The 10,461-nt window shown below is 40.5% G+C and overlaps 1 long non-coding RNA gene across 3 annotated transcripts; it reads right to left on the minus strand.

Moving 5' to 3' along the window:
- Window positions 1-1,407: 1,407 nt before the first annotated feature.
- On the minus strand, window positions 1,408-9,026 carry LOC118941516. Of its 3 annotated transcripts, none has more exons than XR_005037818.1 (4): window positions 8,835-9,026; window positions 3,674-3,882; window positions 3,415-3,496; window positions 1,408-2,001 (listed from the first exon to the last, which is right to left on the minus strand). It is a non-coding gene; the product is annotated as an uncharacterized LOC118941516 (long non-coding RNA). The 3 variants fall into 3 exon arrangements; XR_005037816.1 differs by having other exon boundaries at window positions 3,415-3,499; XR_005037817.1 differs by having other exon boundaries at window positions 3,415-3,499; window positions 8,955-8,976.
- Between the last annotated feature and the right edge of the window lie 1,435 nt (window positions 9,027-10,461).

The following is a 10,461-nucleotide window of genomic DNA, read 5'->3' on the forward strand; positions in this document are numbered from 1 at the left end:
TTCAGAATATCAAGTAGCACTTGGTCGTTGTAGCCTAACTTTTAATGACACAATTTTAATTCCATCTTCCATTTATTAGATATCTCCTAACTTTTAGTATGTTTATTTTACATCAACAAGGAGCGTCAGGAACACATCTACAGTGGCTTCAGAAAGGATTCAGACCCCTTGATTTTGTTACGTTACAGCCTAATTCTAAAATGGATTCAATAGTATTTTTCCATCATCAATCTAAACAAAATACCCCATAATGACAGAGCAAAAACAAATTTTTAGAAATCTTAGAAATATCACATTTACATAAGTATGGCTGGGTTCAATTCATATTCAGCCCAACCCTGAGGGACCTACACACACCATGGCTGGGTTCAATTCAAATTCAGCCCAACCCTGAGGGACCTACACACACACCATGGCTGGGTTCAATTCAAATTCAGCCCAACCCCTGAGGGACCTACACACACCATGGCTGGGTTTCATTGATCATAAACAAGAGCCTCTAATGCCCTGCACTAATGACTGTCCAGTGTAGCAGGCCTGTAAAACACACTTCACAACGGGGAATCTCCATTGAACATCATTTTTTTTAGGATTTATCTACATCTGAGAAACTGGCCCTAGGAGATCTCATTTGATTTAAACCGGAGAACCTGTTGCCAGACTAGAATTAACATAAAACTCAAACGATCGTGGTGTAACAAAGCAAAGTGACAAAACATACCCACTGATAGGCTAGATGAAATGTTTAAAGAGCCAATCACATAGGGTTTCCACTCTTAAGATGCACAAAAAAACTTTAATGAAGGGAATGTCATACATTATTTAATACAATCAGGGATTTCTTTTACATACAGCCGCGGCTTTTGTGGAGCGATGGGTAACGATGCTTCGAGGGGTGACTGTTGTTGATGTGTGCAGAGGGTCCCTGGTTCGCGCCCCGGGTATGGGCGAGGGGACAGTGTAAAGTTATGTTACATTGGTGCCTTGGAGGTAAGGGCTGGGGGTTGTTTCTGGACAAGGCCTTGTTATCAAATCAAATTTATTTATATAGCCCTTCGTACATCAGCTCATATCTCTTTCAGAAACCCAGCCTGTACAGAAACCCAGCCTAAAACCCCAAACAGCAAGCAATGTAGGTGTAGAAGCACGGTGGCTAGGAAAAACTCCCTAGAAAGGCCAGAACCTAGGAAGAAACCTAGAGAGGAACCAGGCTATGAGGGGTGGCCAGTCCTCTTCTGGCTGTGCTGGGTAGAGAGGAACCAGGCTATGAGGGGTGGCCAGTCCTCTTCTGGCTGTGCCGGGTAGAGAGGAACCAGGCTATGAGGGGTGGCCAGTCCTCTTCTGGCTGTGCCGGGTAGAGATTATAACAGAACATGGCCAAGATGTTCAAATGTTCATAAATGACCAGCAGGGTCAAATAATAATAATCACAGTGGTTGTCGAGGGTGCAACAAGTCAGACACCTCAGGAGTAAATGTCAGTTATCCTTCTCCTGAAAGCGTGGTCCCTCTCCAAAGCCTTTTATATTGGCCAGGGTGTCGACATCTACATTCATCTCAGTGGACTGGTTACGACCTGAACTCTCCTTATAACCATCATCTAAATCAGGATTACAATGCTGCATCCCTCCTAACAGATCACTCTATTTCCTGTGACCTCACAACCAGTCTCAGTAGTCAGTCCACTGGTGAGGAGAGAGTCTGATGAACATTGTGTTCCTCTTGAGTTCAAAGACGACTAGTCTGAGTAGAGTCTGATGAACATTGTGTTCCTCTTGAGTTCAAAGACGACCAGTCTGAGTAGAGTCTGTTGAACATTGTGTTCCTGTTCTGGTAAAATTTCAGGTCAGTCCGTCCGTGGAATGGAGTTGAAAAACAACCAGTCTGACAGGAAATCAACAAGGCTGAAGGTGTAACAGTGGTGTCCAACATCCTCAGGGCAGGTCCACATGTTGAGGAAGGAGTCAGACTTCATGTCCCTCTAGTTTGGCAAATAGAGGATCTGTGAATAAAATGAAGAGAGAAATGATGCAATCAACTTTCTGGAGGTGGTTAAATATTATATATATATTTATTTTTAACCTTTATTTAACTAGGCAAGTCAGTTAAGAACAAATTCTTATTTTCAATGACGGCCTACCGGGGAACAGTGGGTTAACTGCCTTGTTCAGGGGACAGAACGACAGATTTTGTACCTTGTCAGCTCGGGGATTTGAACTTGCAACCTTTCGGTTACTAGTCCAACACTCTAACCACTAGGCTACACTGTGTGATTAGTGCCAGTGTTAATCACAATGTTTAGTGCCAGTGTTAATCACAGTGTTTAGTGCCAGTGTTAATCAGTGTTAATCACAGTGTTGAGTTCCAGTGTAAATCACAGTGTTTAGTGCCAGTGTTAATCACATTGTTAATCATAGTGTTTAGCGCCAGTGTTAATCACAGTGTTAATCAGTGTTAATCACAGTGTTTAGTGCCAGTGTTAATCACAGTGTTAATCACAGTGTTATCACAGTGTTTAGTGCCAGTGTTAATCAGTGTTAATCACAGTGTTAATCAGTGTTAATCACAGTGTTTAGTGCCAGTGTTAATCACAGTGTTAATCAGTGTTAATCACAGTGTTTAGTTCCAGTGTAAATCACAGTGTTGAGTTCCAGTGTAAATCAGTGTTTAGTGCCAGTGTTAATCACAGTGTTAATCATAGTGTTTAGTGCCAGTGTTAATCACAGTGTTAATCAGTGTTAATCACAGTGTTTAGTTCCAGTGTTAATCACAGTGTTTAGTGCCAGAGTTAATCATAGTGTTTAGTGCCAGTGTTAATCACAGTGTTATCACAGTGTTTAATGCCAGTGTTAATCACAGTGTTAATCAGTGTTAATCACAGTGTTTAGTGCCAGTGTTAATCAGTGTTAATCACAGTGTTTAGTGCCAGTGTTAATCACAGTGTTTAGTGCCAGTGTTAATCACAGTGTTTAGTGCCAGTGTTAATCACAGTGTTTAGTGCCAGTGTTAATCACAGTGTTTAATGCCAGTGTTTAGTGCCAGTGTTTAGTGCCAGTGTTTAGTGCCAGTGTTAATCACAGTGTTAATCACAGTGTTTAGTTCCAGTGTTAATCACAGTGATGTCCACTCCACATTCAGTATAATAATTGGATAACGTTGACATCCCCAATAAGCTATTCTTCTAAGCCACAATGTTTGCGTTGAGGAAGGCAGCCCAATTCTGATAAATGTTCCAATGTTCCATTAATTTACATTTTGACCAATCACATCAGATCTTTTTCAAAGCTGATTTGATTGGTCAAAATACCAATTACTGAAGAAAACAAATTCAGAATTGGGCTGCATGTTTCAAGGCAGCAAAATTTTACAAAAAAAATGCAGATTCTTAAATATAATATTTAGGGATTTAACAGACCTTTAGGGATTTGGGGTTTTCACTTGTGTAGAGTTTAGTCCAACATGGGGGGCTGATACGACCACGCTGCTTTAGGGATACTCTGCTGGAAACACAAACACATGTGTGATATCAGACCAAGCAATTACAGCTAATTCACCTTCCTTTAAGTGTTGACCTGAATGCTATTGGCACCAGTCAGATTCTATGAATTCTTAAAATGTTAATATAATTTACCCCCCCCCCCCCCCCCCTCATAAAAAACAAATGACTTGCATACCTTTTCATCCAGAGGCTCACGTGTCACAACTAGCTACGGATTCTGATTCATACGCGGTGTCTGGAGAAGGGGAGACTTGTGCACTGAGACGAGTTGACTGAGTGAGAGGGTCACTCACAAAACAGAGGACAAAAACAGAACAACTATTCCGATCGAACTGCAGTTCCTCACAATAAAATGACAGCTCTAAGAATGTCAGAGGAAGTATCCTTTAAAAACAAAACGAAAAAATACATTAAAATAATCTTAGTTCACGGTAGAATAACTCCCTGTTCAAAAAAGGAACATATGGGTAACAGTAAGACAGGTCTGGGTACAGTCTCTAAATCTTTCCACAAAAAAAGGAACAAAAAAAACAAAATAGCCCACTGATAAAAAATAAAAAATATGATCCATCATAGTAGGTTATTTCACTAATGCTACTACTACATACTCTTAGAAAATAAAACATCTTTGTCTTTTTATTTCTAACAAAAAAAGGATCAGAGGTTCTTCTATAGAGGCTTGTATTTGTAGTGGAGTTCGTTTCGTCAATGAATACGTCGTAAAATAGTTAAGAAAACAAAAAAAAGTCTAGCAATAATCCTGCTGTGTTCAGTCTCTACAGCAAGACCAGACATCAAGAGTTAAACAGGAAGGAAGGCCAAGGGAATCTGCACAAATCCACCATTCAAAGACTAAACCCTTAATACAAATACATTGTCTCCCTATTTTCACTTAATCCTAAAAATACTAGTGCTACTCCTTCTTGTGTACCAATTTCTGAATTGGTCCAAGAAACGCTTGCGTAGCCCTCCATTAAACATTTAGCTACAGTATATCCCTAATGAATACACATTTCCGTTAGGCTCGTTGACTGTGTTCTAGGGTGACTAATAGAGTGGAAGTCTACGGACTTCAGGGAGACCTAAAACTAACACTAGGAAACCTTTCACATTCCAAGTGTGATCCAAAGATCAATGTAGCATACAGTCATTTGAAAACACACGTTTTTAAACTGTGAAACTATTGGGATAAAGGCAGCCCAATATATGAAGGTAGAGTTAAGTCATAGAATGCCTTTGCTTTACCTATATGAAAGTCTGTGTGTATTAAGCAGGTAGGCCTACTTCAGGACAGAAAGAAAATACTTTAAAACACAATGTCCTCCCTTCAGCTGAGACAGAAGACAACCAGCACAAATAGTCAGAGTGATGCTGAGTAGCTGGAGCTGGTTGACAATCTGGTCATTGATTTGTCATTGTAATGTGTGTATCAGTCAGTTTCTGTTTTTCCACAGTTAGGCTCCATCCTGTCCAGACTGAAACTCCATCCTGTCCAGACTAAAACTCCATCCTGTCCAGACTGATTCTGGGTGTTTCTCTCTACCACACAAGTGATCAACAAGTGTTCTTAGTTTTGGCAAAACTCTTGTTGTCTCTGCTTTCTGCAGTGATTTTAAACAGTTTTTTTGTAATTAGTCCAGAGCCATTCCCAGGTACGAGTCGTCTTCTTGAACTGAGGGACTTTATGACTTAGCCTTTTGCAGATTTTCAATAGCCCCCTGATCTGTATCCAGCAAGGATTTATTAGCATTTCTTCTCAGAACCAGTCTCGACTACAAAGCATTCTGAAACGTCGGTAAGAATCCACCTCGTGTTGCACTTCATCACATATAACAATATCAATCTTTTTCTCATTTTTTTTTTTCAGGCAAATGAGAAACTGGCGTTTCACAGCGAGCAGATCAGACTTTTGCTCCCATCTTGTATCTTCCCCCCCTGAGATCTCAGTCAGGAAGTAAAGTAAAGTAAAGTTTTCCCTGGCAGATCCATCTCATCTCAATGAGGTTCTACTTGTCTGACAACTTTCTTTTCCTTCTTGGCTATAAACATGTATTTATCCTCATTAAATCCCTTTTTCCCCCTGGTTACTTCTGTCAAGTCTATGGTATTTTGTCTCGAGTGATTCTGCATTGGACCGTCTGGTTATATCTGTGAAGTTGGCTCGGTTTTACTTCCGAAAGGACCACTTTCTGCAGCTGGTAGTGGTGCCTGTGGAAGGCTGAACACATTTCCAGGCAGAATATTACTGGGTGTTGATTCATGCCATGATCCATCTTCGATCAAATGCTCTTCAGATGTTCTGACGGTATCTTGGTCTTTGCAGAAATAAACCCGTTTGACCTCAGAGTGAAGATCTGACTCCTCCTCCTCCTCCTCCTTTATGCAGATCTCAGCAGGTCCATTATCCCGGTCAAGCATCGCTGCTTCATCAGTGGAGACTGTTTCAGCTGTCTCCACAGAGATAGTGTCTTTACCATGATGAGGATAAACCAGCCTTGCGTTTTGTTCCATATTTTTATCTGAAAGCACATTTGTTTTTGCTTGGCTTTTAATCACACTTGGTATTATGAACACCTCTTTTGAGATTTCTCTTTTTCTCACGAGCTCAGATTTGTGTTTCTGAACCATTCGTTTCACTTTACAGCAAATATGCAGTGGAAATAGATTACGTCTCTGATTTTGCAAACTAAGATCAAAATTGTATTTTAGAATATCAACGAGAATGTACCCACTTTTTTTTTTTTGACGATTGGATTTTATCCCTGCATATTTATGCACCTCAAATATTACACCGTTTGTCAGTAAATTCAATTCCAGTTTCTTTTTAGATGGTTTGGATGTGACATCAAGGTCCAGACCTATTTCCTCACAGAGTGGGTAGCACGCTTTGGCTTTCACCATATTTTTGGTGTGAGTCGTCACATTTGATTGGTCCAAGTTGGTAACGACAATTTGCTTTGTTTCGTCAGTACAAAGTGCCAGGTCAGTCTCATCAGAGATTCTCTCTATTTTGACAAGACGAGGTTCTATTTGTACTACTTCAGAGAAATGGCCTCCCTCGGTCTCCTTGGTTACTAACATGTCTTTCTTCTTGCTCATTAAATTCAATCTCCTCCTTTTTGATACTTCATTCATTTGGTATTTTGGCTCAAGTGATGCTGTAGTGACCTTCTGGTTAGTGGACATCTCTGCAGGGTTCTTTCGTTTACGTGACTTCTTTAAGAAAGCTTCATTTTCAAGTTCCAATCTCCATATACCGTGTTTACCCGTCTTTCGCTGTAAAACTGCTTTTAACCTTCCCATAATATCTTCGGCCAGCTCAGTTTTCCCACTTTTTAAATCCAAATCAAAATTATGCTCGAGAACCTCACACACAACCTGCTTCCGATTTCCACACACTTGTGAGGCAAAATCAGCCAATTCAAACATTACATCTCTGGTCAATAGATGCAAGTCAAGTTTCTTATTTTTCCCATATTTTGATTTCACAACAAGGTCAAGTCCTTTTCCCTTGCAGATTGGGTAGAGTTCCCTCAATGCTTCTTCTACAGTGGGCATCATGAAGGATTGATCCATTGTTATATCTGTCTGAGTTGGGAAGGTTTCCGCCTGGACATGTTGAGGACGGACGATGCCCATATAAGGCCTTGTGCAGGTATCATTACGTCCATTTTCAGGGCCAAGGATTGCCGTCTCATCAGCACACTGTGTCACATCTGTCTCAGTGGAGAAGCTCTCAGTCGTCACATGCAGAGGAGAGATCAGGCCCACAACAGGCTCCTCCTTTATGCAAACGTCAAAAGGTGTAGGATTTGACAAGCTGTTTTGCAAATACAACTGTGCCCATTTAAGGGAGTATTCCAAAACTGTAACTGTCTTTGGATCAGGAAGGTCAAAGACTTCTGTTAACCACTCAGGTGTTCTCTTAGAACGAATCTTCAGCATTTCTTTTAATTTATTTTCTACCCTGTTAGAAAAGTCATATTGTTGTTCATTTTGTACACCAAGAACAAAGTTGTAATCTAGAATATCAAAGATAACATGAGGGCGAGATCTATTAATGTTTCTAGCATATTCTGACACCTCAAGCATTACACCAACTGTCAGTAAATGCAAATTCAGTTTCTGTTTCGCTCCAGATCCAACATTGAAATCTACACCGATCTCCTTGCACTTGACGTATGGATCTTTCCAATATCTCCCAAACTTTCTTAGGTTGGGTCTTGAGTAACTGCCACGACACTGACGTATCCATTTATCCTCTAACGTTTTCTGGCATTGTAGTCTTGGACTTAAATTGGCATTGTAGTCTTCCTCTTCATCAGAGGGAAAGTTCAATGGCTCACAATATTCTGGAAGAATAGGTCTAGTAGATACAGCTAAATGACAGTCGCTTTCTGTAGCAGGTGAGGTTAGCACAGAATGAATGGCAGTACTAGGGCTTGGGATATTAACATTGTCAGAGGGCAATTTATTATTGGTCTGTGTTTGGCTAGAAACCTGTGAAGTTGGGTTGATTTGAGCTTCAAAATAACCACTGAAAGTGGATGCATGTCCTGTCAGAATATCACTGGACGGCGCTAAATGCCATGACTGTTCTTTGATTGAATTCCCTTCAGATGTGCCGATGGCATCTTGATCTTTACAGAAATAAACCAGTTTGACAGCCCTGTTCTCCCCATCACTTGCTCCGGTCATTTCAGGAAAAATACGTAAAATCTGCCTGTGGCTTGTTGTTTGGGGACTGATGGGAGGTACATGTGAATGCTCTTTCAGTAAACCCACATGGTAACCTGTTTCTGTGTTTTCTGACAATGTTGAATTTGGGTAATCTATCCAGGCATTAATCGAATCAGACCAAATTACTGTATGGGATATCTCCCTCTCATCTTCCTCTAGTTTAACGTCAACATCCATTTTGCACCAATGTCTCTACAAAGACAAAGTAATCAAAAACACCCCGATGACATTCCTCTCCACATGAACTAGACAGATAATGTAATTTCCACTATATAAATTACCTAGCCAAATGCCTACATCGTATTTGGAGATGTAGCTATCTAACCATGAGAAACTCTTCGATACAGCGCCACTTCGATACAGTTACGACCGGAAGTTACTTTTTCGTAGCAGATTAGTACAAAGTATTACGCAACGGGTTATGAGAATCAATGTAGCAGGTTAGGACAATTTGGTTACGGTTATGAAAAATAATTAGGGATGGCAAAACTGCCCTCCTAACCTGCTATTAAAATAATTTCGGGTCGTAGCTCTTACCGAAATGGCGAGTAAAAGAACTAGGTTAGTTGTCCGTAACCTGCTAACTAACGCTTTACCTTTACAGGTGATGGGTAACTGCAAATCCCTTGGCCTTCATTCTATTTAGATAAATGTTGAACAATATTTCCAAAAACGTCGTATACTAGCTAGTACACTGAAAACGGAGCAGTACGCACCGGAGTGGAATATTTTACGGAAGCGTTTTGAAGTCGACGTCTGAGGGTTGTGGCTCCAGGAAGTACAGGCGGAAGTGATGTCATTTTCCTTATTCTTTCGCCATGCGATTCGCTCTTGGCTAGAAAGGAGTACAGCTATGGACAGAAGTTGATATTTATATTTATTTTATCAAACAAATTGAAGTACTTGTTTCTCTCCAAATGGGTATAGAATACAACCTTTTAGTTTCAAGTAAGTGCTTTTTACACGATTAGAATGCACGTTCACGTCATTGTGTGTGCTGGTACAGGCTGCTGCACCTACAATTGAGTGAATTATAATATGAACAAGCAGCGTTGACATTGACATTAAATCACTCTGCAGACACTCTTATCCAGAGCGATATACAGGAACAATTAGGATTAAGTGCCTTGCTCAAATGTACCTTGGCAGATGTGTTACCTAGTCGGCTAGGGGATTCGGTTACTGGCCCAACGCTCTTAACCTCTAAGCTACCTGCATTACCAAGGGGTTCACAAGGGGTTCACATTTTTCCAAATAGGGTCCCCTGCATTTTCTAGTATCAATTTGGGGTCATTTGCAGAAAAAGTTTAGGGACCCCTGACATAGCAGGAAGGCCGATTACCGACCAGACACGCAGGGCATTAGCCTGGTGGCCACTACTTTTTATGTCAAGTGCATTTCACCATGTCTCAGACTTTACAGAACAAATTATTTGTAAAAAATTATTGAATTATAATAATGAATAAATAAAAACAAGACACAACAAAGGTCATAGAATAGAGTTCAAAGATGACCAGTCTGACAGGAAATCAAATGGCATGTGTTGAATACAACAGGTGTAGTAGACCTGACAGTGAAATGCTGAATACAACAGGTGTAGTAGACCTTACAGTGAAATGCTGAATACAACAGGTGTAGTAGACCTCACAGTGAAATGCTGAATACAACAGGTGTATTAGACCTTACAGTGAAATGCTGAATACAACAGGTGTAGTAGACCTTACAGTGAAATGCTGAATACAACAGGTGTAGTAGACCTTACAGTGAAATGCTGAATACAACAGGTGTAGTAGACCTTACAGTGAAATGCTGAATACAACAGGTGTAGTAGACCTCACAGTGAAATGCTGAATACAACAGGTGTAGTAGACCTTACAGTGAAATGCTGAATACAACAGGTGTAGTAGACCTTACAGTGAAATGCTGACTACAACAGGTGTAGTAGACCTTACAGTGAAATGCTGAATACAACAGGTGTAGTAGACCTCACAGTGAAATGCTGAATACAACAGGTGTACTAGACCTTACAGTGAAATGCTGAATACAACAAGTGTAGTAGACCTCACAGTGAAATGCTGAATACAACAGGTGTAGTAGACCTTACAGTGAAATGCTGAATACAACAGGTGTAGTAGACCTTACAGTGAAATGCTGAATACAACAGGTGTAGTAGACCTCACAGTGAAATGCTGAATACAACAGGTGTAGTAGACCTCACAGTGA

This window comes from Oncorhynchus mykiss, chromosome 19 (genome assembly GCF_013265735.2).
Source record: "Oncorhynchus mykiss isolate Arlee chromosome 19, USDA_OmykA_1.1, whole genome shotgun sequence".
Taxonomy (NCBI): Eukaryota; Metazoa; Chordata; class Actinopteri; order Salmoniformes; family Salmonidae; genus Oncorhynchus; species Oncorhynchus mykiss.